This window comes from Pelodiscus sinensis, chromosome 3 (genome assembly GCF_049634645.1).
Source record: "Pelodiscus sinensis isolate JC-2024 chromosome 3, ASM4963464v1, whole genome shotgun sequence".
Lineage (NCBI taxonomy): Eukaryota > Metazoa > Chordata > Testudines > Trionychidae > Pelodiscus > Pelodiscus sinensis.
In genome coordinates this window covers 148,236,095-148,261,918 of record NC_134713.1, presented here as the reverse complement: position 1 = coordinate 148,261,918, position 25,824 = coordinate 148,236,095, and the positions used below count along the sequence as shown (strand labels likewise).

General features: G+C 49.1%; 1 long non-coding RNA gene across 2 annotated transcripts in view; it reads right to left on the bottom strand.

Annotated features, from left to right (window-relative positions):
• Positions 1-25,554, bottom strand: part of LOC106731469 (uncharacterized) — a 176,466-nt gene extending 150,912 nt beyond the window's left edge. Inside the window, exon 1 of one of the 2 annotated variants that reach the window (XR_012902923.1) lies at positions 25,183-25,554. This is a non-coding gene — a long non-coding RNA (uncharacterized LOC106731469). The remainder of the gene's footprint in view (positions 1-25,182) is intronic. The other variant, XR_012902921.1, reaches the window with a different exon arrangement.
• Positions 25,555-25,824: the final 270 nt, after the last annotated feature.

Here is a 25,824-nt window from a genome sequence, read left to right as displayed (position 1 = left end):
GTCCATACCACAATGTAAGCCCAGGTGTAGCAGACTCGAGTTAGCAGACCCTAGGACCTGAACATCTATGCTCATATAACCCCAGGTTGATTACTGTTGAACCTTGGGTCAAAAAAAATGCATTTCCTTTTCTGTATGAGATTGTTTCATTGCATGAATATTATTTATTTGGAGCAATTTGCAAGAGAAATCCTTCAGGTTTATTCAACAGGAGCATTTAAAAACATGGTCTGAACTCTCACAGTTATGACTGAGTAAGAACATTATGGCAGGGTGTAAGGTTTCCTGTGTAATTAGGGCTTGATGTGACAGGATAAGGATGCATGGCAATATTTACCCAATACGTTGTAACTCCACTCTCCGTTCAGTTCCAGCATGCACCTTGCATTCTGCAATAGGCATAAATGAACTAAATGGACTGACAAGGATTGCAAGCAAGAATTTCAGGCTTAAATCAATTTGAGCCAAATCCTGCTCCCATTGACACCACTGAAAGCTTGACCCCTGACTTCAGTGGGAATGATAGGCCCCTTCTTAGTGTAGGCAAGATTTTCAGCTGAATTTCTGGCTAAAATTAACCCACAAAATCCATGAGTGCCGTTGATTGCAGCATTTATTAGCTACTTGCAGAGAAAAAGGGTGCTTTCCTGGTCAGGGCATTAGCCTGGGACTGGAGAGATATGGGCACAATTCCCTGCCACACCACAAAATTTCTGTGTGACCCTGGGCAGGTCACTGAGTGACAGTCTCTGTGTTCTTCCGTTCCCTTGTTGTGGTGGGGATAATAGCACTTCCCTCTCAAAGGGGAATTATAGGAATAAAAGCACTGATAACTGAAGGTGTAGGGTTGCCAGGTGTCCAGTATTCACCCGGACAGTCTGGTATTTTCGGCTCCTGTCTGGTAAAAAATTCAAAGAGTACCGGACACCTAAAATGTCCAGTATTTTCTGAATTTTTCCCCAACTAGGAGGCGAAAATGCCAGACACCTGGAAACCCTACAAACACTCAGTGCCCAGCCATTCCCCCCTCCCGGCTCCCAACACCCCCAGCTCCGAAACTCCAACCGCTATGCTTACCTGGTCCCCAGAGGCTGCCAGCACAGAATGACTGCCGGCCAAAAGACCTAGGGGAAGCAATGCTTCCCCTGGGTCTTAGTGTTCAACCGCTCCCCTGTTCCTATCCCTGCACTCACTCTTAAAAGGGACATGCTGTTTTAATGCTGTTTTATTTATTTTAATTTTTTTTCTTGCTTAAGTCCTTGGAGTCAACATCTTTGGTCTGACTCCTTCCCCTTTTTTCCCCTTCAACAGAATTTTTTCCTGGTTTTTTGGGGGGTGGAAGGGTGGGGGGATGTTTGGTATTTTTGTTTCAACCATCTGGCAACCCTATGTACAGATACCATGGGAATAGGATCAGATAAGTACCTTAGGGTATGTCTACACTGAAAAGATAGTTCGAACTAACTTTCCTAGGCGCTACACTAGCACTCCGTTAGTTCGAACTTAATTCGAACTAACGGAGCACTTAGTTCGAGCTAGGTAAACCTCATTTTACGAGGACTAACGCCTAGTTCGAACTAGCTAGTTCGAATTAAGGGCTGTGTAGACCCTTAATTCGAACTAGTGGGAGGCTAAGGCTTCCCAGGTTTCCCTGGTGGCCACTCTGGCCAACACCAGGGAAACTCTATTGCCCCCCTCCCGGCCCCGGAGCCCTTAAAGGGCCACGGGCTGGCTACTCACTTTGTGCCAGTTGCAAGGCTGCAAGCACCCGTGCCTGCACAGCCTGCACCTGCCACAGGATGAGCCAGCCATCCGAGGGCTCCCAGCCCTCCACTGCTCCCCAGGACCAGCCTGGCGGCTCCCAGGAGCCTGCCCGGGGGCGCAAAAGGCGGGCGCCCGCCTGGTCAAGTGCGGAGATCGTGGACCTCATCGAGGTTTGGGGGGAAGTCTCCAATGTCCACGATCTCCGCACTAGCCACCGGAACGCGGCCGTCTTCGGACGCATGGCTGCCAGTCTGGCTGCCAGGGGCCACCAGCGCAGCTGGGAGCAGGTGCACTGCAAAATCAAGGACCTGCGGCAGTCCTACTCCCGGGCCTGCCAGCCAGGGGCTGACCCGGAGGCCTGCCCCCACTTCCACGCCCTGGACCGCCTCCTGGGGGCTCATGCCGTCCCTGCCCCCCGGGACGTGATAGACCCCGGGGCAGAGGGACTGCTCCTGGACACCGAGGAGGAGGAAGAGGGCTCTGAGAGCCAGGAGCCTGCCGCCAGCCTGCCCAGGACTCGGGACCCCCGAGGCACGCCACAGACCCGCTCGCCTGTGTCGTCTGAGGCCGGGGAGGCGTCCACCTGTGAGTACCCTTGTGTTCCCCTTATGTGTACGGGGGTGCTGGGGCGAGAGGGAGCCCAGGGGCCGTGCGCCTGGGCCTTGCCCACCACGGAGCAGCAGCTGGGGATCCTGCAGGGGCCCTGGCCTTGCAGAGGGGAGCTGGGTTTTACACACCTGGGCCCCTGGGGTAATTGACCACTGGTCTTCTTGCACCACAGCTGCAGCACCTGGGCCTGCAGGGCGCACCACCCCGCCTGCAGCAGCCGCCCGCGCCCGGGCAAGCAGGACAGCCAGGAACCAGGAGGACTACCAGAGGCGGCACCTCCGGTTCCTGGACCGACAGCTCCGTCTCCAGGACCACTGGGTCCAGGAGGACCTCAGGGTGTGCCGGAGGAGTCTGGAGGCCCTGGAGGAGCAGGGCCGTGCCCTGCGAGGCCACCTCCAGAGCCTGCTGGACCGCTTCCCATTTCCTCCTCCCCCTGCTCCCCCTCTTGCTCCCCCTGCTCCCCCTCTTGCTCCCCCTGCTCCCTCTGCTCCCACTCCTGCTTCCGCTCCTGCTTCCTCCACACCCCCTGTCCCTCCTGCCCCCCCCCCCCACAACCATTCCCCACCGACGCCCCCGGACCCGCAGTGTGGCGAGACGGGAGAGGCAGACGGACTCCCACCCCTGAGCTTTCCTTTCCCTTCCTCTCTTCCCTCCCCTTCCAGCTCCCTCGTCCCAGGTTTCCCCCTCCCTTCTCCCACCTTCATTCCTCCCTCCCCCCACCCCAGTTCTGTGAAATAAACAGACGTTTTTGTTTGAAAAACAGGTGTCTTTATTTGACAGTAGGTAGGGAGGGGAAAGGGGAAGGGGGGGTAGGGTGGAAGAAGGCCCCAGTGGGGCATGCAAGGGAGAGGTCAGTCCTCCTCCTCCTCCACCTGGAAGCTCTCCCGCAGGGCTTCCCGGATCCGGATGGCCCCCCGCTGGGCTTCCCGGACAGCGGCGGTGCGGGGCTGACCGTAGTGTCCAGCCATGCGGTCAGCCTCAGCCATCCAGGCTGGCAGGAAAGCCTCCCCCTTCCGCTCACACAAATTGTGGAGCACACAACATGCCGCCACCACGGGAGGGATGTTGTGCTCGGCCAGGTCCAGATGGGTGAGGAGGCATCAAAAGCGGGCTTTCAGTCGCCTGAAGGCCCCCTCCACCACGATCCGGGCCCTGGTCAGCCTAGCATTGAAGGCCTGGTGGGAGGGATTGAGGTGTCCCGTGTAGGGCTTCATGAGCCAGGGCTGCAGTGGGTAGGCGGCATCCCCCACCAGGCACACGGGCATGTCCACGTCCCCGACCCTGATGTGGCGGTCGGGGAAGAAGGTCCCGTCCTGCAGCCGCTGGCACACGGAGGAGTTGCAGTACACCCGTGAGTCGTGTGCTTTGCCGGACCAGCCCACATTAATGTCCGTGAACTGTCCCCGGTGGTCACACACGGCCTGCAGGATCACAGAGAAGTACCCTGGTGTTCCGGGGCACGGATGGGGATGTGCGTCCCGTCGATGGCCCCCCCGCAGTTGGGGAAGCCGAGGGCGCCGAATCCCCGGATGACGGCGTCCGGGTCGGCGAGGCGGACCACCCTGCGGAGCAGCACCCGGTTGATGGCCTTGACCACCTGCAGAGAGAGACACAGCAAAGCACCAATCAGTGGGGCGCCCGGGTGGCTGGGAGCGTGCGTGTCCTGGCAGTGCCCCGCGCCCCACTCCCGGAAGCAACCCCCCTGGCGGCGTGTAGTACAGCCGGGACAGCCCAACCCCTCCGGTGCGGGGCGCTTTCGCCTCCTCCCGCCCCCCCTTTGTCCCTGGGGCGGCCCATCCCCTCTTCGCAATCCCCCTCCCCCCCGGCTTGGTGGCCGACGAGCGCCTTACCTGCATGAGCACCGCTCCGACGGTGGATCTCCCCACGCCAAACTAGTTCCCGATGGATCGGTAGCTGTCCGGCGTGGAGAGCTTCCATAGGGCGATGGCCACCCGCTTCTGGAGGGGGATGGCGGGCCTCATGCGAGTGTCCCTTCTGCGAAGGGCAGGGGCGAGCCACTCGCAGAGCTCCAGGAAGGTGTCCCTCCTCATCCTGAAGTTCTGGGTCCACTGTCGGTCCTCCCAGCACTCCAGGACAATGCAGTCCCACCAGTCGCTGCTGGTATCCAGACGCCAGAAGCGGCGGGGCACGCCGGTGCCGGGGTGCCGCCGCGGCTCCTCCACGGCCCCCAGGGCGGCCAGGCGGAGAGGCAGGGGCTGACATTCCCCAGGTGGTGCCAGGCAGCCTCAAGCCATTGCTGGCAGGCTTGCAGCAGCAAGTCCTGAAAGTGCACCAGAAGGTACAGGGCGAGCCGTGGCTCCATGTTGCCACCTGCGGCTGCCCCCCCCCCCCCGAAGGGAAGCACCGACACAGACGGGCACAGAGACCGACGCTTTGCTGTCCCTCGGCGAGGTTGGCAAGCAAGCAGGAAAAGCTGAGAACCGGCTGTCCAGGGGGGTCCCTTTAAGCACGAGCCTCAGATAGCCTCAGACAGCAGCCACACAAAGCAACTACTGACCTGATGCCCTGCCAGAACCGGTTTCAGCTGCCCTTAAATGCCCCCCTGCGTCCAATCAGTGTGGATGCGCTAGTTCGAACTAGCAAAACGCTAATTCGAACTAGTTTTTAGTTCTAGATGCGTTAGTTCGAATTAGCTTAGTTCGAATTAACTAATTCGAACTAAGTTAGTTCGAACTAGCGCTGTAGTGTAGACATACCCTTAGATATTTTACATGGCCCAGTTTTCCTTCAGCAATGAAGGATCAGGCATTTCAGAGTCCAGATGGTAATCTCTTCCTTTCCATGATATTTTAACTTTTTTTTGGTCTTTGAATAGCACCAGAAGACGGTACTTATACAAATCCACTGCAAAATATATCCACAATGAAGATAAACTTTTATTTTTGGTAAGTATCAAAATAACTGAAAAGATGCAAAAAGTAACAAAAAAAATCTGTCATGAATCAACCTGAGATGTAACGCTTTCATCAGCTATGTGATCCTTGTAAATTGTGCTCAAACGCACAACTTTACACCTTGTTCTGCTCAGAGATTAACTCTTGTGGAGATGACAGGCAAGATGATGAATCCTACATGTGAAGGATAGAAATTATTTTAAATAATCGGACAATGCCTAGAATAAACCAGACAAGAAGGGCTGCAAATGCATTTCAAGAACCATTAACAACACTCCAGTAATCAAGAAATACCTTCAATCTACTCTCCTCTGCCATAGTTTTAATCTGCCAGATGCAAGCAAGCACAGTCTCCCCTTCTAAGTAAACAAAACCATTTCAAAGTCAGCTCAGTCATTCAGCTGCTCATTTCCACTGCCATGCCTAACAGGGGATTTCTCATGGAGCAAGGTCTCCCAGCTCTTGAAGTCATGGAAGCTATTGCAGGATTTGCAGGGGGACAATGAGCTCAGTCTCAGAATGGGGATCTGAGACTGCTTGCATTGTTCTTTTATTGTCCACCCCGCCAGCCACAGTGAATTGCATCACAGACATTGGTTCTAGGTGAATGTATGCAAAGATTCTAAGGCAGAAAGTAGTGCTTCGTAGAAAGAGGTGTGCAATATTTACAAGAGAAGTAGATTAGAAGGGGCTATGAAGTTGAAAACAGACAATGTTCACATTCCATTAGTTTCCCCTCGCAGGTGAATTCTTTTACTAGTGAAACTGAGCACATCTCCAAGTAAAAATTAGCTGGCTGCATCAGAATATAGGAGACCTTTGCGATTCCAGGAATTGCTCCCAGCGCCTGTGGTGGGTTCCTTGTAGCTCCTGGCAGCTGCAGTGAGTTCCCGGTAGCTGCCCACAGTGACAATGAGTTTCCCACACCTCCTGGCAGCCGCAATGGGGTCAGAAGCCACTGGAAGCTCACCACAGGGGTTGGGAGCCATAGCTCCCAGTATTCGCAAATTTTGCCATTCATGGTGGATTCAGGAAAATATCCACCGCGAACAGTGAGGGTTTCCTGCAGTTGCTTTGACATTCCCTGTTTGAGTCTTCATATTCTGTTTTGTAAAAATCACCAACCTGTCAAACTCAATCAGAAACGTGTAGACTGAGAGGCACAGAACTGTCTGAAATGAAACAGCAACGGTATTGGTGCAAAATATGGAAAGGTCTTCAGTTTCCCACTGCTCCAAGGACTTTAATTAAGATAATCAGAAAGGGGTCAAAATTAGGGATGAATTGCATTATAAGAACTGCCACGCACATTTTTTTCCTTTTTACATGTCTCTGGATTTCCGGAACATCACTGAGACACAAGTCACAAGTGACAAACAACCATAAACAAAGCTGATTTCATAGGCCCAGCACCTCTAGAGGTAGGAAGTATCTGAAATCTCAAGAACTAGTTACAATCTGTTTTTGCAGACTCAAGAAATTCAGGATAATAATACATTGCACTTTACTTCTATAGCTCACACTAACCTAGGATCTCCCTAACCTAGAATGCCCTAATCCAAGGGAAGAATTTAACCTATCACCCTTCCCATGAGGGGGCAGGTAGCATTATCCTCATTTTACAGACTATGAAATGGAAACCCAGAGAGATTAAATGATATACTCCAACATAAAAAGTAACTCTGAGGCAAAGTCAGATACAGAGCTGAGGTCCCTCTACTCCCACTCCCATGCCTCAAGCACAAAACCATCCAAACTTCTGGGCACTTAGATGAACTGAATAATAAGACTTTTTGAGGTTTCCCCTTCACTAAGTAAACTGTGTTGAGGGAAAATAAAATAACTAAGGAGGAGAAAGACACCTGGTGTTTCTTTACCATGTGCATACAGACATGAGAACTTATCTGGTCCTAAACATGGTCACCAAGGCACGGGGAGTCACCGGGCCCTGAACCCCCATCTGCAGCCACATGTGACTCCCAGCCAGCAGGCAGAACAGAAGGTTTATTAGCTGACAGGGACACAGCATAGCAGATGTGTCAGCACAGAAATCAGAAGCAGTCAGTACAATCCATCTTGGGGAAAGGGCGCTCAGAGCCAAGTCACCCCCAACTCTGCACCCAAGGCCGGTGAGCCTCATTCACACACCCAACAGCCACTTTCCCCCCTGCAGTCATCCCCGTCTCCAGCATTTGTCTAGCTTCCCAGGCAAAAAGTGTCACCTGGTCACACACCTCCTCCCAGGCTCAGGTTACAGAAGGCATCAACCATTGTGTCCATGAGGGAAACACTCACATACAAATTCCCATCACCATCTAAATATCGGGGAAACTGAGGCACACACACGGGGTTACTACAAGACAACAGAAATCACAAACATAAAGCGAACAGAGCAGATACAATCTTCACTTTATCAGAACCATCTCCATTACTACACCCCATTCTACATTTGCATGTGGAACATTAGCAATTTCATTCTCCTGTTACCCACGGCTGCAACAGAGAATCAGAGGTTGGTAGTTTAATCTTCTCTTTGAATTTCAGGTGCTAGAAGAATAATCTAGAAGAAAATATTTGAGGCCAGAGGACGTGAGAGAGATTTTTGTTCATGCATAGGAATTTAGATTTTGCAATCTGTGCAACAGGTACAATTGTTCAGTGAGTTTTGTGCAGACCCCAGTGCCTAGGCACAGCTCATTATACATTCAAGGATCTTAGACAATAATTTCCTCAGGGCAAAGAGATGATTTTTGTTTTTGGCTGAAAAGCATAATCCAAACCCCCGGCACTAGAACAACAAATACAGTTAATGGTCTACTATATATTTGAGAGTTTGTCTGTCTGTGAATTTGCCTGCCTATTTGTTCAAGAACTCCTCTTAAACGGAAAGAGTTAGGAGCACCAAATTCGGTATACAGCTTCCTCTTAAAGGAAGGTAAGGAAAAATGTGCCCGGAAAATGGGATGTGCCTTGAATGGGACTGCTTCTCATAAACTCACACAAAAAAAAGACAGAGTGACCAGGCAGGTGAAAGGGGCTAGCTGGGGGTATGCCCCCCCTTCCAGTACTGCCCCCAGTCCTGAGTCTCCCACCTTGAGGCACCCTTTAGGGAGGGCAAAAGGAGGCTGAAGCTCTCCCTGATTCATACAGGGAGTGAGGGGACAGTGCATTCCTCACTCTGGCTGGGGTACACTGAGGGCAGACGAACCTGGACCTGCACCTGCTGGGAGACATGCACCTGCAGTGGCCATGCAGCACTTCCCAAACTGCTGCAGTGAGAGAGGACTAGGGTAGTTCTCTCTCTCCCTGGGGCAGCCGGCATACAAACCCCTCAGTCCCAGCCAAACCCCAGGGCAATGATTTCAAAATGTATTGAGATGAGGACCCAAGCAATGCCAGGTAAATCTTCTAGTAAGTAATAATAAAAATGCAATGCATACCCTTTCAACCAGGGTTCCCTCCAAGGTGTGCAGCAGCACGACCCCACAGCTGCTTAATGAGCCCCCACCCAGCCAGGGACTCAGGGCTCTGCATACAGAGCTGACTGGCTGGGGGAGGGGCACTTCTGTCCTCTGCTGCTGTCGCTGAGGGAGAGCAGCCAGTGTCTCCCAGCCCATAGGGACACAGCCCCTCTCTACCGGCTGGGAGAGACTTGCTACTGTAACTGAGGGAGAAGTGCCCCTCCCCCAGCCAGGCAGCTCTGTGTGAAAAGCCTTGAGCCCCTGGCTGGGCAGGGGCTCATTAAGCAGCTGTGGGGACATGCTGCTGCACAGTTTAGAGGGAACCTTGCTTTCAACCCAGGATCCTGCTGACATTACTGAGAACCCTCCTCTGGAAACAACTTAGCACAAAGCAGAATTTCTATTGATGAATCAGAATTTCCTAAATGTCACCATGTGAGAAAGTGGCACCCCCAGAAATATGAACACAGCTATGTTATAGAAATATGATACTTTGCTCTGGTATTGAGCCTTCCATTTGAGGATCTCACAGTACTTCAGAAACCTTGAGTTAATCCTCATAATACCCTTGTGAGATTAGTAATTTGTTTTAAAAAGCATCTAGTCAATCAGGTTTCCTCTTTGGCATATACTTCTTAGACTAGCAGCAAAATATATTAAGTCAATACTTGCTCACTCAAAGCATGGGTCATTTATAGGTCATCCCCGTATTAGATGGGACTCGCATCATATCTATTTTTAAATATCTTTGACAATGGCTTTAGAACAATTGGGGAGCAGGTGCTGCATGGCTAACAGTGTGTGTGTTATTTCTGTTTCTCTTGTCTACCATTGGTATCATTTCATTACCTGAATTCTTTTAATTAAAAAACATCTGCCAACTCCTGTCGTCTGTCAGGATGCACCACTGCTGTTCCCTTTGTAGAGCCTTTTTATAACATTAGCAAACAGGTGGAAGAAAAATCTTGCTATTATAATCTTTCTGTTTTATGAGTAGATGGGGCTGTTTAAACTATAGATTAACTTTTACTGGCCCTGTTTTTAGAATGAGCTTTGCTGTGGCAATGTGCAGTATGCAGCTCACTTTGGGAGCTGGGTATCCGAAAGGCCTGTCTCAGTCACCTAAAAACCTTTATGGACAATGAGCGTCGGCCCTTTGTCTGCCTTCTCTAATAAGTTTGGAAGCTCATTAGAGCAGGGCAGTTGCTGTGTGTCTGTGCAGCATGTAATACAATGGGTGGCCACTATGAACTGGAGCCTTGGCTAGTACCATAATATCCAGGATTATTCTTTTATCCTAGGGATACAAGGGAGACGGCAGGTTCCACAAGTTCAGAAAATGAGTTTACTGTTTGACTTCGATTTGGAAATAAATGTTCCAAAGTTGAACCTCTCAGCTGGTATGGCCCCAGTCCCCTGGAAAGCCATCCATTGCACTCATTGTCGGTCTGTACAAATGCTAATTACAAGTGCAGGGTCTCTTTATCCCATATGTAATTACAATACACCCCGGAACATCACAGGAAACCTAGAGGGAAATGTGTTGCTTGTGTGAAGGTTTGGTTCCATGCACATTGCATACACACGTTTGTTGTCTAGACTGGAGAGGTGGAGGGGTAATGCAGGTCTGATATTTCCTACACCTCACAGCCCACAAAAGATACTATTAAGTTTGGTTCCTTTTTCCCTGTTGAGAAAAGGGCCTTCGTTATGATCCTGCCTGAGAAATAAGTAGAACATGAAAGGCAGGGAGACAGACAAAAGTTCCCAGACCTATGGTATATCCATTGCTTTTAATGAATATTTTTTGTGTGCCCAAATCGTTAAGCATAACAACAAGCAGGAGCTGTTCCACAAATGCTTGTTTAGGTGATCTTCTGCAGTTTACCTCAGAAAAAACAGGTACTTCCCCACTAAGCTTACTTTCATTTTAAATTACACAGCACAGTCCCAAGAAAGAGAGCAGTGTCTTTGTTTTCTACATCACAGTATAAAGTCACTCCACACAGTGGTTTCCTTTTCCATTATCCCCCTATTTTCACTAAACCCAACCAGTAACTTCTCCTTGGTCTTAGGATCTTATCATACCATTTCCCTCACCCCAATTTTTCCTTCCCAAGTCAGAGGTCAGTAATTTCTTTACCCTCCTAACTCCTTTCCTCAATTTTCAAAAGAGCCCCAAAATTTCTCAACCTCACCTCTCTGCTTACTCCAAAAGGCTTTCCAGCTAAATTCTCTTCTTTATCCCCAAGAGCCCAGCTATTCCCAAGCTGATCTCCTGAATCACCAGCTCCCAATACACCCTACGAAGATACTCCATTGGGGGCCAGGTACCCATAATGCTGGTCATTTCCTTGTGGCCCCTTTAAATCCCACTAATTTTGTTGGGCTCTGGAGATCCAAAGCCCCAGAATATATTTCTTGCTACTCACTGAAACTGAAGACACCAGTTGATGTGCAGGAGATCAGTTTTGATAAAGGGTGAAGACATGGTTGGTGGATGGAATGAAGTGCTCAGCCAAACATTTCTTAGCTCAGAGAGAACACTCTTATTTAAAATGTACAATAGACTGAGTTCTGAGGTAATTTTTATTTTCTCCAACCAATTCCCCCAGTCCTAACAACATTCCTGAACTGAACATATTTACAGTACTGACTCTCTTCTTGGACAAAATAAGATAAGCTGTCAACATGCAACACGAAAGACACCCCATGGCATTTGTGAAAACATAGCTAGCCTAACGATACTATAGAGAGAAGGCTTTGCTGCATCAACCTATTATAAGTGCTCTTAGTCACACTGAGCATTTGAAGTGTTTGAACTTGAGCAATTAGAACAAGTTGTCAGGGACACTAGAAGCTCTTCAGAAGAGCACCGAAGTTACCTGTATGTTATCCACCAATGCCATTTACCTTCAGCCTAAAACAGTCAGAGCTTAGATAGCAGGGTATAAAAAAAAAAAACCCAGCCACACCAACCATATTTCAGCAAGCTGCAATTTTTTTAAATAAATCTTCCCTGTGGTTTTTCCGTCTGTCTTTTCTTTGCTATTCTCTGCCTTGTATATTTTTCCTATTTATATTCCACTCCTTTTTTTCCCCCTCATTTCTCCTTATTTCTTTTCTCCTTTCACCCCCTGCTCCCATTTTCCTCTCAACTCAATTTTCTGTCCCTCTCAGTCTCCTCTCTCAGATCTCATTCTTTGACCTTCTTTATCCATTCTCCAGTCCCACATTATTAAACTCTCCTCTTTGATGTGACTTGCAGGTCTCTGTGCTATATACAGGATATTTCAGTTCCAAGAAAGCTCTAAGTTAAGTTCCAATAAAGTTATGTCCTACTGTGTACTATTCTCAGCAAGCTACCAGTGTTCCCTAAACTTGCACCTATATTCAAATTTTTAATAGGAAAGAGCACAAGCAATGCAGTTTATCAGAAGATCTAATCTCTCAGTCTGAGCTATTCAGATCTGGAGTTTTGGTTAATTCAAACAAGAAGATGTGCCAAAAAAAGACAGAAATCCCATTTAATGAAAGATTTGAGATTTCAAAATTCATCTTTGCTTTGAACTAGAAAAAAAGCAAAATTGTCCATGCTGGTAATGGTTTAAAAATATTTTTTGTTTAATATTGCTCAAAATGTTTACACTGGGCAAAATCAAAACATTTCACTTTGATTTTTACCATTTAAAATTTGATACTAGAATAAATGATGCCACACAAAAATTTAAAAAAAAAATCATTTCAAAATGAGAAATTCAAATGTTCAACTGTAAAAATATCAAAACAAGACACTTTGATGTTAGAGTATCAGGGGGTAGCCGTGTGAGTCTGAATCTGCAAAAGCGGCGAGGAGTCCTGTGGCACCTTATAGACTAACTGAAGTGTTGGAGCATAAGCTTTCATGGGCAAAGTCATGCATCTGACGAAGTGGGTCTTTCCCCACGAAAGCTTATGCTCCAACACTTTAGTTAGTCTATAAGGTGCCATAGGACTCCTAACCACTTTTGATATTAGAATACTTCTTCCCTTGGATTTTCTCCAAAACAAATTTTTGCTGACATCAACATAATTTCACTAAATATTCTATTTTGATTAAACTACTTTCTTTAGCAGCAAATGGGTTCTAGTGGAGTTTCTTTCAACAGCTGTTGAAAGGATTTGGTATAAATGCATCCCCAGCTTTTAATAAAATTAATATAAATTGCAGCAGCAGCAAGTGACCAACTTTTTCTTCTCAGAGAAAATTCACATCATCTACACAAATCTTTCCATCTGAATTGATTGACAGACAGACCCCTAGATGTGTTCGCTCTCCCGCTCCTACTGTGCAAGCTCTTCTGCTTCTGAAAAGCTGGCCTGCATATTATCCACTTTGTCCTTGGCACTAGAATTTTCACATTTGCCTTGCTCTCAGTGCCTTGTCCACCCTGGTGGTTTTTTATTCCCAACATCTGCCACATAGCACAAAGTAAGGATGTTAAGGACTAGTCTCCCCCCAACCCCTTCACCACCACCTCTATCAGATAGAAGCAGCAAGGAGAGGAGGGGAAGAAGGAGTATTTCAAAGTGGCAGCACTGCACAGCTAAGCCAGGGATCAGCTGTGCAGAGCTGCCACTTTGAAACCCCAAGGCAGCATCTCAAAGGGGCAGCCATCACACAGCTGATCCCTGGCTCAGCTGTGTGGCACTGCCCCTTTAAAACTCCACCTCAGTGTTTCAAAGGGGCAGAGCCATGGAGCCTGGGGTCAGCTGGGGACTTCCCAGCTGACCCCAGCTTCTGGCATGGCATTTCCACGGAACCCAGGATCAGCTGGGGAGCCCCCCACTGACCCCAGGCTCCATGAGAGCACTGTGGCTTTGAAATGTACATGAGGGCTGCACACAGTGTTTATAGAATCATAGAGCTGGAAGAGACCTCAGGAAGTCATTGAGTCCAGCCCCTGCCCAAGGCAGGACCGATCCCAGTTAAATCATCCCAGCCAGGGCTTTGTCAAGCGGAGACTCAAAAACCTCTAGGGATGGAGATTCCACCCCCTCCCTAGGTAACCCATCCCAGTGTTTCACCACCCTCCTAGGAAAATAGCTTTTCCTAATATCCAACCTAGACCTCCCCACTGTAACTTGAGACCATTGCTCCTTGTTCTGTCATCCATCACTATTGAGAACAGCCCCTCCCCATCCTCTTTGGAACCTCCCTTCAGGAAGTTGAAGGCTGCTATCAAATCCCCCCCTCACTCTTCCCTTCTATAGACTAAATAAGCCCAAATTCCTCAGCCTCTCCTCATAGGTCATGTGCTCCAGCCCCCCTAATCAATTTGGGTACCCTCCACTGGACCCTCTCCAGTGTGTCCACATTCTTTCTATAGTGTGGGGCCCAGAACTGGACACAATACTCCAACCCACCAGTGCAGAATAAAGGGGAGTAATCACATCTCTGGATCTGCTGGCAATGCTCCAACTAATGCAACCTAATATGCCATTAGCCTTCTTGGCTACAAGGGCACACTGTTGACTCATATCCAGCTTCTCATTCGCTGTAATCCCCACGTGTTCCACATTCATCCTTTGAAATGTACAAGAGCCCCTGCTGGGGTGGATGTGCCTATCAACTAGTTGAGTAGTCAATGGAAAATCCATCAACTACTCAACTAGTCAATTAACCGCAATTTAATATTCTTAGTAAAAGGCAATAGCGCACGTCCCTTCTCAGAAGTGCTGCTGTAGACAAGTTGCTGGAATATTCTTTTTCTATCATATCATCTCCTCTCTTCCCCCATTGCTCCGACCAGCAGTGGAGATGCTGCAGAAGTAATGCCAGGAGGAGAGATTTTAAGGCAACTGCCTCTGTAGCTGCGAATAGCTCCAAAGTCTCTCTCTTTCACCAACAGACATTGGTCCAATGAAAGATATTACCTCACCTACTTTGTCACTGTAGAAACAGCTGGTGAATCTCCATCATTTTGTATTCCTTCTTTTAAAAATAATGTAATGTGGCTGAAAGATTCTGCAAATCCTCCATTAAAACATGCTTCAGAGCACAGAGGTGGGGCCTCACCATATTAGTGATCCCTTTTGGTCAATTTCACAGTCATAGGTTTAAAAAAAAAAAGTCATACATTTTACGATTTCAGATATTTAAATATCAAATTTCATTGTGCTGTGCATGTAGGGATACTGACCCCAGGTCACCATGGGTATGTCTACACTACAAAGTTAGTTCGAACTAACGTCTGTTAGTTCAAACTAACTTTCATAGATGCTACACTAGCGCTCCGTTAGTTCGAAGTTAATTCAAACTAACGGAGCGCTTAGTTCGAACTAGGAAAACCTCATTTTACGAGGATTAAGCCTAGTTTGAACTAGCTAGTTCGAATTAAGGGCTGCGTAGACCCTTAATTCGAACTAGTGGGAGGCTAGCCCTTCCCAGCTTGCCCTGGTGGCCACTCTGGCCAACACCAGGCAAACTTGTCTGCCCCCCTCCCGGCCCCGGAGCCCTTAAAGGGCCATGGGCTGGCTACACAGTTTGTGCCAGTTGCAAGGCTGCCAGCACCCGTGCCAGCAGACCCTGCACCTGACACCCATGAGCCAGCCACCTGAGGACACCCAGCCCTCCCCTTCTTCCCGGGACCAGCCTGGGGGCTCCCAGGAGCCTGCCCGGGGCCACAAGAGGTGGGCGCCCGCGTGGTCTAGTGCGGAGATTGTGGACCTCATCGAGGTTTGGGGGGAAAGCCTCCAATGTCCACAATCTCTGCACTAGCCACAGGAACGCGGCTGTCTACGGCCGCATGGCTGTCACCCTGGCTGCCAGGGGCCACCAGCACAGCCGGGAGCAGGTGCGCTGCAAAATCAAGGACCTGCGGCAGTCCTACTCCCGGGCCTGCCTGCCAGGGGCCGACCCGGAGGCCTGCCCCCACTTCCAGGCTCTGGACCGCCTCCTGGGGGCTCATGCCGTCCCTGCCCCTCGGGACGTAATAGACCCCGGGGCAGAGAGACCGCTCCAGGAGACGGAGGAGGAGGGCTCCGAGAGCCAGGAGCCTGCCGGCAGCCTGCCCAAGACCTGGGACCCCCGAGGCACCCCACAGAGCCGCTCACCTGTGTTGTCCGAGGCCGGGGAGGCATCCACCTGTGAGTACCCTCGTGTTCCCCTTATGTGTACGGGGGGCTGGGGCGAGAGGGAGCCCCGGGACCGTGCGCCTGGGCCTTGCCCACCACGGAGCAGCAGCTGGGGATCCCGCAGCGGCCCTGGCCCTTGCAGAGGGGAGCTGGGTTTCACACACCTGGGCCCCTGGGGTAATTGACCGCTGGTCTTGTTGCACCACAGCTGCAGCACCTGGGACTGTAGGGTGCACCACCCCGCCTGCAGCAGCCGCTCGCGCCCACAGGAGAGCCAGGAACCAAGAGGAGTACCAGAGGCGTCACCTCCAGTTCCTGGAGCAACAGCTCCATCTCCAGGACCACTGGGTCCAGGAGGACCTGAGGCTGTGCCGGAGGAGTTTGGAGGCCCTGGAGGAGCAGGGCCGTGCCCTGCAAGGCCACCTCCACAGCGTGCCCGACCGCTTCCCAATTCCTCCTGCTCCCCCTCCTCCTCCCCCTATTCCCCCTCCTACTTCCTCCACACCCCCCGTCCCTCCTGCCCCACCCTCCACAACCATTCCCCACCAACACCCCCGGACCCGCAGTGTGGCGAGACGGGAGAGGCAGCTGGACTCCTACCCCTGAGCTTTCCTTTCCCTTCCTCCCTTCCACCCCCTCCCCTTCCTGCTCCCTCATCCCAGGTTTCTCCCTCCCTCCCCCCACCCCACTTATGTTAAATAAAAAGACATTTTTGTTTGAAAAACAGGTGTCTTTGACAGTAGGTAGGGAGGGGAAGGGGAAGGGGGGGTTGGGTGGAAGAAGGCCCCAGTAGGGCATGCAAGGGAGAGGTCAGTCCTCCTCCACCAGGAAGCTCTCCCGCAGGGCTTCCCAGATCCGGACAGCCCCCCGCTAGGCTTCCCGGACAGCGGCGGTGTGGGGCTGACCGTAGTGTCCAGCCATGCGGTCAGCCTCAGCCATCCAGGCTGGCAGGAAAGCCTCCCCCTTTCACTCACATAAATTGTGGAGCACACAACATGCTGCCACCATGGGAGGGATGCTGTGCTCGGCCAGGTCAAGACGGGTGAGGAGGCATCGAAAGCGGGCCCTGGTCAGCCTGGCATTGAAGGCCTGGCGGGAGGGATTGAGGTGCCCTGTGTAGGGCTTCATCAGCCATGGCTGCAGTGGGTAAGCAGCATCCCCCACCAGGCACACGGGCATGTCCACGTCCCCGACCCTGATGTGGCGGTCAGGGAAGAAGGTCCCGTCCTGCAACCGCTGGCACATGGAGGATTTGCGGTACACCCATGTGTTGTGTGCCTTGGCGGACTAGCCCACATTAATGTCCGTGAACTGTCCCCGGCGGTCACACACGGCCTGCAGGATCACAGATAAGTACCCCTTGCGGTTGACGTACCAGGACGCCTGGTGTTCCGGGGCACGGATGGGGATGTGCGTCCCGTCGATGGCCCCCCCACAGTTGGGGAAGCCCAGGGCGCAGAATCCCCGGATGACGGCGTCCGGGTCGGCGAGGCGGACCACCCTGCGGAGCAGCACCCAGTTGATGGCCTTGACCACCTGCGGAGAGAGACACAGCAAAGCGCCAATCAGTGGGGCGCCCGGGTGGCTGGGAGCATTCGTGCCCTGGCAGTGCCCCACGCCCCACTCCCGGAAGCAACCCCCCGGCGGCGTGTAGTACGGACGGGACAGACTGACCCCTCCGGTGCGGGGCACGTTCGCCTCCTCCCGCCCCCCCTTTGTCCCTGGGGCAGCCCATCCCCTCCTCGCAGCCCCTCTCCCCCCCGGCGCAGTGGCCGACGAGTGCCAAACCTGCATGAGCACCGCTCCGACGGTGGATCTCCCCACGCCGAACTGGTTCCCGATGGATCGGTAGCTGTCCGGCGTGGAGAGCTTCCAGAGGGCGATGGCCACCCGCTTCTGGAGGGGGATGGCGGGCCTCCTGCAAGTGTCCCTTCTGCACAGGGCAGGGGCGAGCCACTCGCAGAGCTCCAGGAAGGTGTCCCTCCTCATCCTGAAGTTCTGGGTCCACTGTTGGTCCTCCCAGCGCTCCAGGACGATGCGGTCCCACCAGTTGGTGCTGGTGTCCAGATGCCAAATGCGGCGGGGCACACCGGTGCCGGGGCGCCGCCGCGGCTCCTCCACGGCCCCCAGGGCAGCCAGGTGGAGAGGCAGGGGGCTGACGTGCACCAGGTAGTGCCGGGCAGCCTCGAGCCATTGCTGGCAGGCTTGCAGCAGCAAGTCCAGAAAGTGCACCAGAAGGTGCAGGGTGAGCTGTGGCTCCATGCTGCCACCTGTGGTGGCATCCCCGAAGGGAAGCACCGACACAGACGGGCACAGAGACCAACGCTTTGCTGTCCCTCGGCGAGATTGGCAAGCAAGCAGGAAAAGCTGAGAACCGGCTGTCCAGGGGGGTCCCTTTATGCACGAGCCTCAGATAGCCTCAGACAGCAGCCACACAAAGCAACTACTGACCTGATGCCCTACCAGAACCGGTTTCAGCCGCCCTTAAATGCCCCCCTGCGTCCAATCAGTGTGGACGCGCTAGTTCGAATTAGCAAAATGCTAATTCGAACTAGTTTTTAGTTCTAGATGCGTTAGTTCAAATTAGCTTAGTTCGAATTAGTTAATTCGAACTAAGTTAGTTCGAATTAGTGCTGTAGTGTAGACGTACCCCATGTTATTGTAAGGAGGGTAGGGGCAACTGGTGAGGAGGGACAGAGCGGGGGCCCCCACATGACTTCTTCCCATGCCATTCTTAGCCCGGGGAAGTTCTAGACCACTCCTGTCCATGCCTGGCCCACCCCATCCCACTTCTTTCTGTCCTGTCCCCCCTATAATAGTCTTCCTGCCAGCGAGTGGTTTCAGACACACACCAAGCATCTTGGCCAGGCACTGGGGGTCCAGAGTGGGCTGAGCCATGTTGCTTCTTTTCCCGCACCACTGCCTGTGAGTGCAGAAGTGGGCCTGCTCCCAGCTGTGGGTACCAGGCCCCTTCAAAAGTGTCCTGGGCTATCCAGGGACTCTGGCCACACCAGCTGCTGTCATGTGCCCCTCCTACCCATGGCACTGGGGAGGGCAAATGCCCTCTTGCTTTTGTGCTGCTGGTGGAAAGGCACTGATTTTAGAGTTGGGTGCTCAGGTAACAGCCAATGCTTTCCAGCTCTAAAGACAGCACAGATGTAAGGGAGGCAATACTACAACCCACCTAAAATAAACTTGTGACCCCCAGCATGTCCCTTTTGTCAGGACCCCTAATTTGAGAAATTCTGGTCTCCTCCCCTTGAAGTCTGTGTAGTACAGGGTAAAAGTGCATGAAACACCAGATTTCATGGGGGGAGACCAGATTATACCATCTGTGATGTGTTTTTCATAGCCAAGAGTTTAGTAGGGCCCTAAGTATAAGAGTATGTCCCCAAGCTTGTAGATTAGGATTTTATTTGGGGGCACAGAGTACTGGTAGGCAGGTACAACTAACTTCACTCCAGCCCAGCACAGGAAGAACAGTAGGACATCATAGGATGGCACCCTACCCTGTTGTTGAACAGGTGGTGTAATAGGGGAAGAAGTGCCCTATGTCCCCTCTCCCTCTCTGGCAAGTGGCAGTGGGCAAGATTGGAGCTGTGTCTCTAGTCAGCAGATGTTGTATGAAAGCAAGCCCTATGTCATTTCTTGAGCTGATTTCGCAGGCCCATTCACAAATGTTTCCATTAAAAGCATCCCGGGCTGGCCAGAATAGGACCAATGGTGCAAGACTCTCTGTAAAAGGGGCACTAGAACATAGTATGCACTGTCAGAGCCCAGGATGCAAGACCATCAAGAGAGAGCTGAATCATGTTTTGGTAAAGGTAAGTAAAAATGGATAAAGTTGCTACTCAGACAGCTGAACTAATATGTATGACTAATATGTATGACATTAATATGCATGACTTTAGATTAATAGAAAGGCTAAAAAGGAACATTTGTTTCTATGCTCAGGGTGTTATTTTCTCTATATTTTTAAAGCTATGTGCAGCAGCACAACTTAACATAACCACCAGCTGTAAGCAAAGTTACTTACAAATTCAAACCCACCCCTAATAATTCCTCACCCTTAAAATAACCTCCTCGCTTTCTCCCCCCACTTCTGCCCATTTTTATATGCCTTGCAGGGAGTAGGAAAGAAAGTTTGCAACATGTCCAGAAGGTCATCAGATTCAAGGTATTGACTGAGGGAGGAAGCAATGGGAATCTTAATATAAGTTTGTTGAAGAAGGGAAGATATGAAACATGGAAAGAGTCAAATAAGAGGCAGTGACAATCAAGAGATTATCCTGTGAGGGAATTCGAGGAGCTGGGACACAAAATACCACTTGTGTTGAGGTTCTTACCTAAATTACTTTCATTATTTATGAACTCAACAGTAACATAAAATTTACAATATCAAAAATAATGATTATTGATTAAATAAACTTGGTATTTCTTCTTCCATAGTTTTAGTTCAGATCCAGACCAAAAATAAAAATGAAACTTTGCCCAGACTAGAGATTTCTATATTCATTCTATCTTACAGTTGCCTGAATAGCTTATCTGTTGGACAGAAAAGGTATGACTAGGCATACACCATTATAGAATATATGAAGATTTCCTAAAGATTGATGCATAAGCAAAGGACAAGTGTATTAACAAATCTAGCTGTCCAAATGTCACAAGTAATGTTAACCGAGAAGTACATTACTGTGATTGCATCAAAATGTTCTTTTATTTAACTTTTCCATTTTCATTTGGGTAAGATAATTGCTTGATAAGCTATCTGTGCGTAGCCTTGAAACATTCAGAACAGCAGCCTCTAGACTGTAACGTACTCAGAACTGAAGCATTAGAGATTTGTAATAGCCAAACCATATTTGCATATTGAAATGATCTCAATTAAAATTCTTTATCAGATGACTTCAAAGAGAACCTCTCAACATGCAATATATTTTTTCCATGAAACTCAGACTATTAGGGATGTAATGTGTTTATCTGCATTTGTAAATACAGTAATTTTACTGTTGAGTTCATAAATAATGAAAGATAAATTTCTTCCCTTGAGCTCTGAACCACAATATTCTTTTATCATTCTTTATATTTTACTCACTGTACTCTGAACTACTTAGGACACACACATAATATAGAACTTGAATTAAGTAATACTTTACACTTCTATAAGGTTTTTAATCCAAGAACCCAAAGCACGTGTTAAAACAATGAATTATGATTGATAGATAGATAGATAGATCACTTCACACACACACACACACACACACACACACACACACACACACACACACACACACACACACAGAAAGACAACCGCCTCTGAGATGGAACAGGATGACTCTTAACCAGCAACACCATACAAGAGCTTAAGAATGCAAGTGAAGAATATGAGCAAGTGAAACTGCTGAAGGAATTTAATTAGTAGTACCTGAGCTGCAATGTAGACAGTGCACTGGGGTTATATCCCTACTGCAGTGCTCACAGCTGTAGTATGGAGGTTCTTCTGCCTATAAAAATACCCTTTAGGCACTAGGCTGTGAGTTTTTTTCTGGCTGGATAACTCCTGAAGTGAGAGGGGTGCTTTGTGGAGTAAGTTACTATTCATGGTGCGTAAGCGCTTCACAATCTGTCCCCCTGTCCCTTAGCCACTGTACCAGCTGTCCCATTATCCTGGTGAGGCACACCTTAGTCGTGCATTTGTCCATTGTGCCACAAGTGCCTTCACACTTCCATTCCTGGTGGAGTATGCTATCCCAGAGCTTGTCCATAAAAACACTACTCCGTCCTTACAATCCTACCTCAAACCCCACTTCTCCCGTCGTGCCTAGTGCAAATGCCCTCTAATAATAGGCAGGCAGATGTCCAGTGAGGATTGTGGATATAAAATCTTTGTTTGGCTATAGCTTATCAAGTATTTTATATTAAATGACTTGATTCAGTCTCACCACACACGAAACAAGTATGAAACCACGTTTGTAACACTGTTATCTCATTACTCCTCCCTTCATTGACCTCATTCCTTCTGCAGGCTTGTGGCATGCTGGGCTCGGTCTTCAAATATACTGTGAACTCTTCAGGTTAGTTACTGTCCCTGTGTATTTGATTCTACAGGGCCTTAATCCCAAAGAGGCCATTAACTGCAATATTAATATAAATAAAAATATTTATATGTTATTGAAGTACTTGAAAACTGTGATTATTCCTTTCTATTGATTAGTTTAATCTTGCTAATAAAGAGTTCCATACTGTAAAGTCATAAGGATCTGTGGCTGTGTTGTACCTAGAGACACCATGTCATATATATATATATATATAGTGGCAAAGTCTGAGCTAAGTCCTGTGGGTCCTGCACTTCCTGGTGTGTTCTTGTGGGCCTCAGAGGCTCGCAGTGTCCCTAATTACTGCCACGAAGGCAAGGGTACCCTGCTTCCAGAGCCTCTTTCATTATTGGCCAGTCCAGTGTCCTTTTTCCAGTCCCTGCTGGCCCTTCCAGCCAGAGGTAAGGGTTGGGGGGAACCCAGTCCCACCCACTTCCCCAACCCCTCCTGCAGTACCTCGTTCTCTTGCTCTGGGCTGCGACTTCTCCTTGAGTTCTCCTCTAGTCCGTCCCGTTTCTCTTTTCCCCTAGCTTTGCCTGGGGAAGTATTTTTACAGTGCACATATCCACCTTAAGTGGCTGCAGGTGTTTCAATTAGTCCTCCCTTCAGGCTGATGCCAGATAGGCTTCAGGTGTGGCTGGCTGGCCGGCTATAGTCTTTAACAGCCTACTCAGGGAACATAAAGCCACATACCCAGTTCCCCGCATATCTGCCCTCCACGAGGCTTTGGCAGCTCCCTGTTCTCAGGCTGCCACAATATATAGTGCCTACCAGTATTATTTCACGTTTACAACACATTTTCTTTTGGCACACTACAATAAAAACCCTTTCGGTTAGTGTAATTATTGGCAGATTTGGAATACACACTAAGTACTGGGTCATGGTGACTTGCTTTTTAATGTCACGATGCACTGTGATAAATCTCTTCTCTTACTATGCCAATCTTGTGCAGTAGATTCAGGGTTTATGGCCATGTGGGCTGCAGTGACTTTAGGGCAACATTGAATGGTCAAAGCACATGGAGGCCAAAGCTGGAAGGAGAGCAGCACACATACGTTGCATAGTATACAAATGTGATGCAGTACACAAAACAGGAAGCATTAATAAGCTGCCATGTGATCAGTCAGACCCAGGTCACTTCACCCACGAGAGCAATCAGGCCTGGAGAGGGTGGTTAAAAGGAGAGAGCTTGGGCCTGACTGGGGAAGGAGAGCATACTGGTAGTTCTTGTTGGTAACAATGTTTGGATGCAGCCAGCAACTGACAGAAGACTGTGGTCTGAAAAGGCCTGCCCGTGAGAGGGTAGGTCTGACTGTGAGTTTGTTACCAGGAAGACACTGGTGAGCAATAAGGCAAGTTGCTGCATGCTGGGATACATCTGAAAGGAAGAGGGCTGAAGGCTTCACTCAGTGGGATCAAATACTCCTTTGTTCATGCTGGACTTTAAACAGGGGTACTCTGCTTCCTTGGAAGGGGTTGAACTCAGTGAACTGGCCAAACGACTAAGCCACATTCATAAGACTTCCTTGGGGATACTGAGAGAGAGCTGCTGTAGTTTTGTACCACACCACGAGGAGAAATGCAGGAATAGCACCTCCACCACAATCGATTTGCATTTGTTTTCTATGAACAGACACACTCTGCTGTTCTCTACATCATTACTAGAGCTGGAGGAAAATGCAAAAAGATAATTCAGTATTTTTTTCTAAATATTTTTCCACTTTTTTCTGGAAAATGTGTTTGTTGAAAGACTTCCAGCCAGACATAATGATTTAGAAATAGCAATTAAAATATTTTGAAAAAGATTGTGTGTCCTTAAACAGAAATGGGAGAGTCTGGGACAGTTTTGAAGGATATCAGATAGCTTTGTCTTCCACAGGTGTAGTCCCCTTACTAAAGGAACCTCTAACTTTTACTGGGAGGATTCTCTGTGCTACAATATAACCCTAGAGACTACAACTCCCATGAGTTCTTGGGGAAAAAGGAGGAAATGGTGGCTTTTCCAGGATATGGTGTGAGAGAGTTAGTAGGCTCCATTTTGGAGAGAGGAGCCAGGCTGCTGGTGTGGAGCCTTATCCAGGCCAAGAGCTATTGTGTTGCAGCTAGAGCCTGTTACTGAGAGCCAGCTGGGGCTTGGATTTAGCACACTGCTTCAGGGGCTGTTGATTATCCTGTAGGGGAAAGACTCTAGCTGTGCCTGTGGCTGAAAAGGACTTGCTCCCGTGGCAAACGGATTTTGCAGCTATCTGCTCAGCTTGGACTGACACACACAAAACCTGCCCAGTGCTGTTTCCCCTCCGGCTGCAGATCTCCAAGCACACCCACGCAAGCAACTGGGACTCTGAATCCAGAGGGATATGCACACTGGGGTGGGATAAATGGTGGCAGGGTAATTGCTAGACAGATGAGTTTCCTTTCTTTCTGTGTACTTTAGTTGATTTTATTCACTTTTAATCTGTTAAACCCTGTTTCTTTAAATTGTTAAGTAAAGGTGTGTTAATTCTAATTTAACCAGTTAGATGTATATTATTTATAATTGTTGTTTTGCAGTTAGAGCCAGGTAATGGCTGGAATAATTTTATTGCTGGAGGCTCCAAAGGTACACCATTGAGCATGCACAGGGCCAGCCAGGTGGAGGCACCACAATTTTATATTCCTTTAGGAGCAAGAGATGGCAGCAAGGTCATCAATAGGGAACCCCCAACTATACAACATCACCACTAGTCTACTCAAGATGTTTTATGTTAAAAACACCAGGCACCCAGGCGAGCATGGCCTGCTCCTGAGTAACCCAGGGAGGAAAAAGGGGGTTACACAGGAAAAGAAGTTGAGAAGTTGTTTAGGTCCCCTGTGGTGTTTAACTTCAGGGGACTTAAGTGCCTAAACTGTGAGGATCTAGGCTTTAACCATTTTAAATCAACTAGGTTTAAATCAACAAGAACTCATGGGAGGCTATTGAATTTCAAAGGTGCATGAATAGAAATGAGCATAGGGAGTTGCATACATAAATGAAGTAAATAAGTGTTACCCAAAAAACTCCCACTGGAGGCCACCCAGGGTTACACTAGTATGGATGTATTGATTGAGGAATTAACACTCCACTATATGCACTATCTGGTTAAACTAAAGAGGATAGAGCTGCCATTAAAGGTTTAAACTAAAGGGGAACCAGTTATCTCTCTCTCACAGATATACATTGCATTCCTTCCCTCAAGCACTTACACAGGCATATGGGTTGCAGAAGGAGCCAAGGCATGTTGGTTCTGGAGGGTCTGTCTGCTGATCATGGCTGGGGAGCTGGTCAGGAAAGAAACTGGCTGCAGAAAGAGGAGCTTCTCAGAAAGAGGGCTTCTGCTATGTGCTCTCTCCTTTTATTGCCTCTGTATAACCCCTGTGACTCATCCACATTTGTCACCAAGGAGTATACCCAGACTGCCCTTGATCCAGCAGAGTCTCCTTTGTTTGCTCAGCCTGGATTGGTTTGATGACTCATCAACTGGCTCCACTGAGCTCAGCTCTGCAGTTTCTAATCCCAAACACAATAGTCTCCACTCACACACATACATTCATATCTCAGAGGAGAATGCAGTTTAGAGCAAATTACAAGCGAAGTGGCAGAGAGTTACAAAGATTACAACGTTGCAAGGCTCAACAATCACCAAGCTTACAGTAAGTTTCTGAATTTACAAAGCAAAGTTGATGAGAGTTACAAAGTTGCAAGGTTTAACAAAGATTACAACCAGTTGCAGAGTTTAAAAGGCAATGCAGCTGAAACAATTACAAAGCTTCAGAGAATCATTTACAAATCATCAATAATGAAGTGATTTAGAAGACAACTGTCCCTCCCTCCCCCCAGCAATGCAG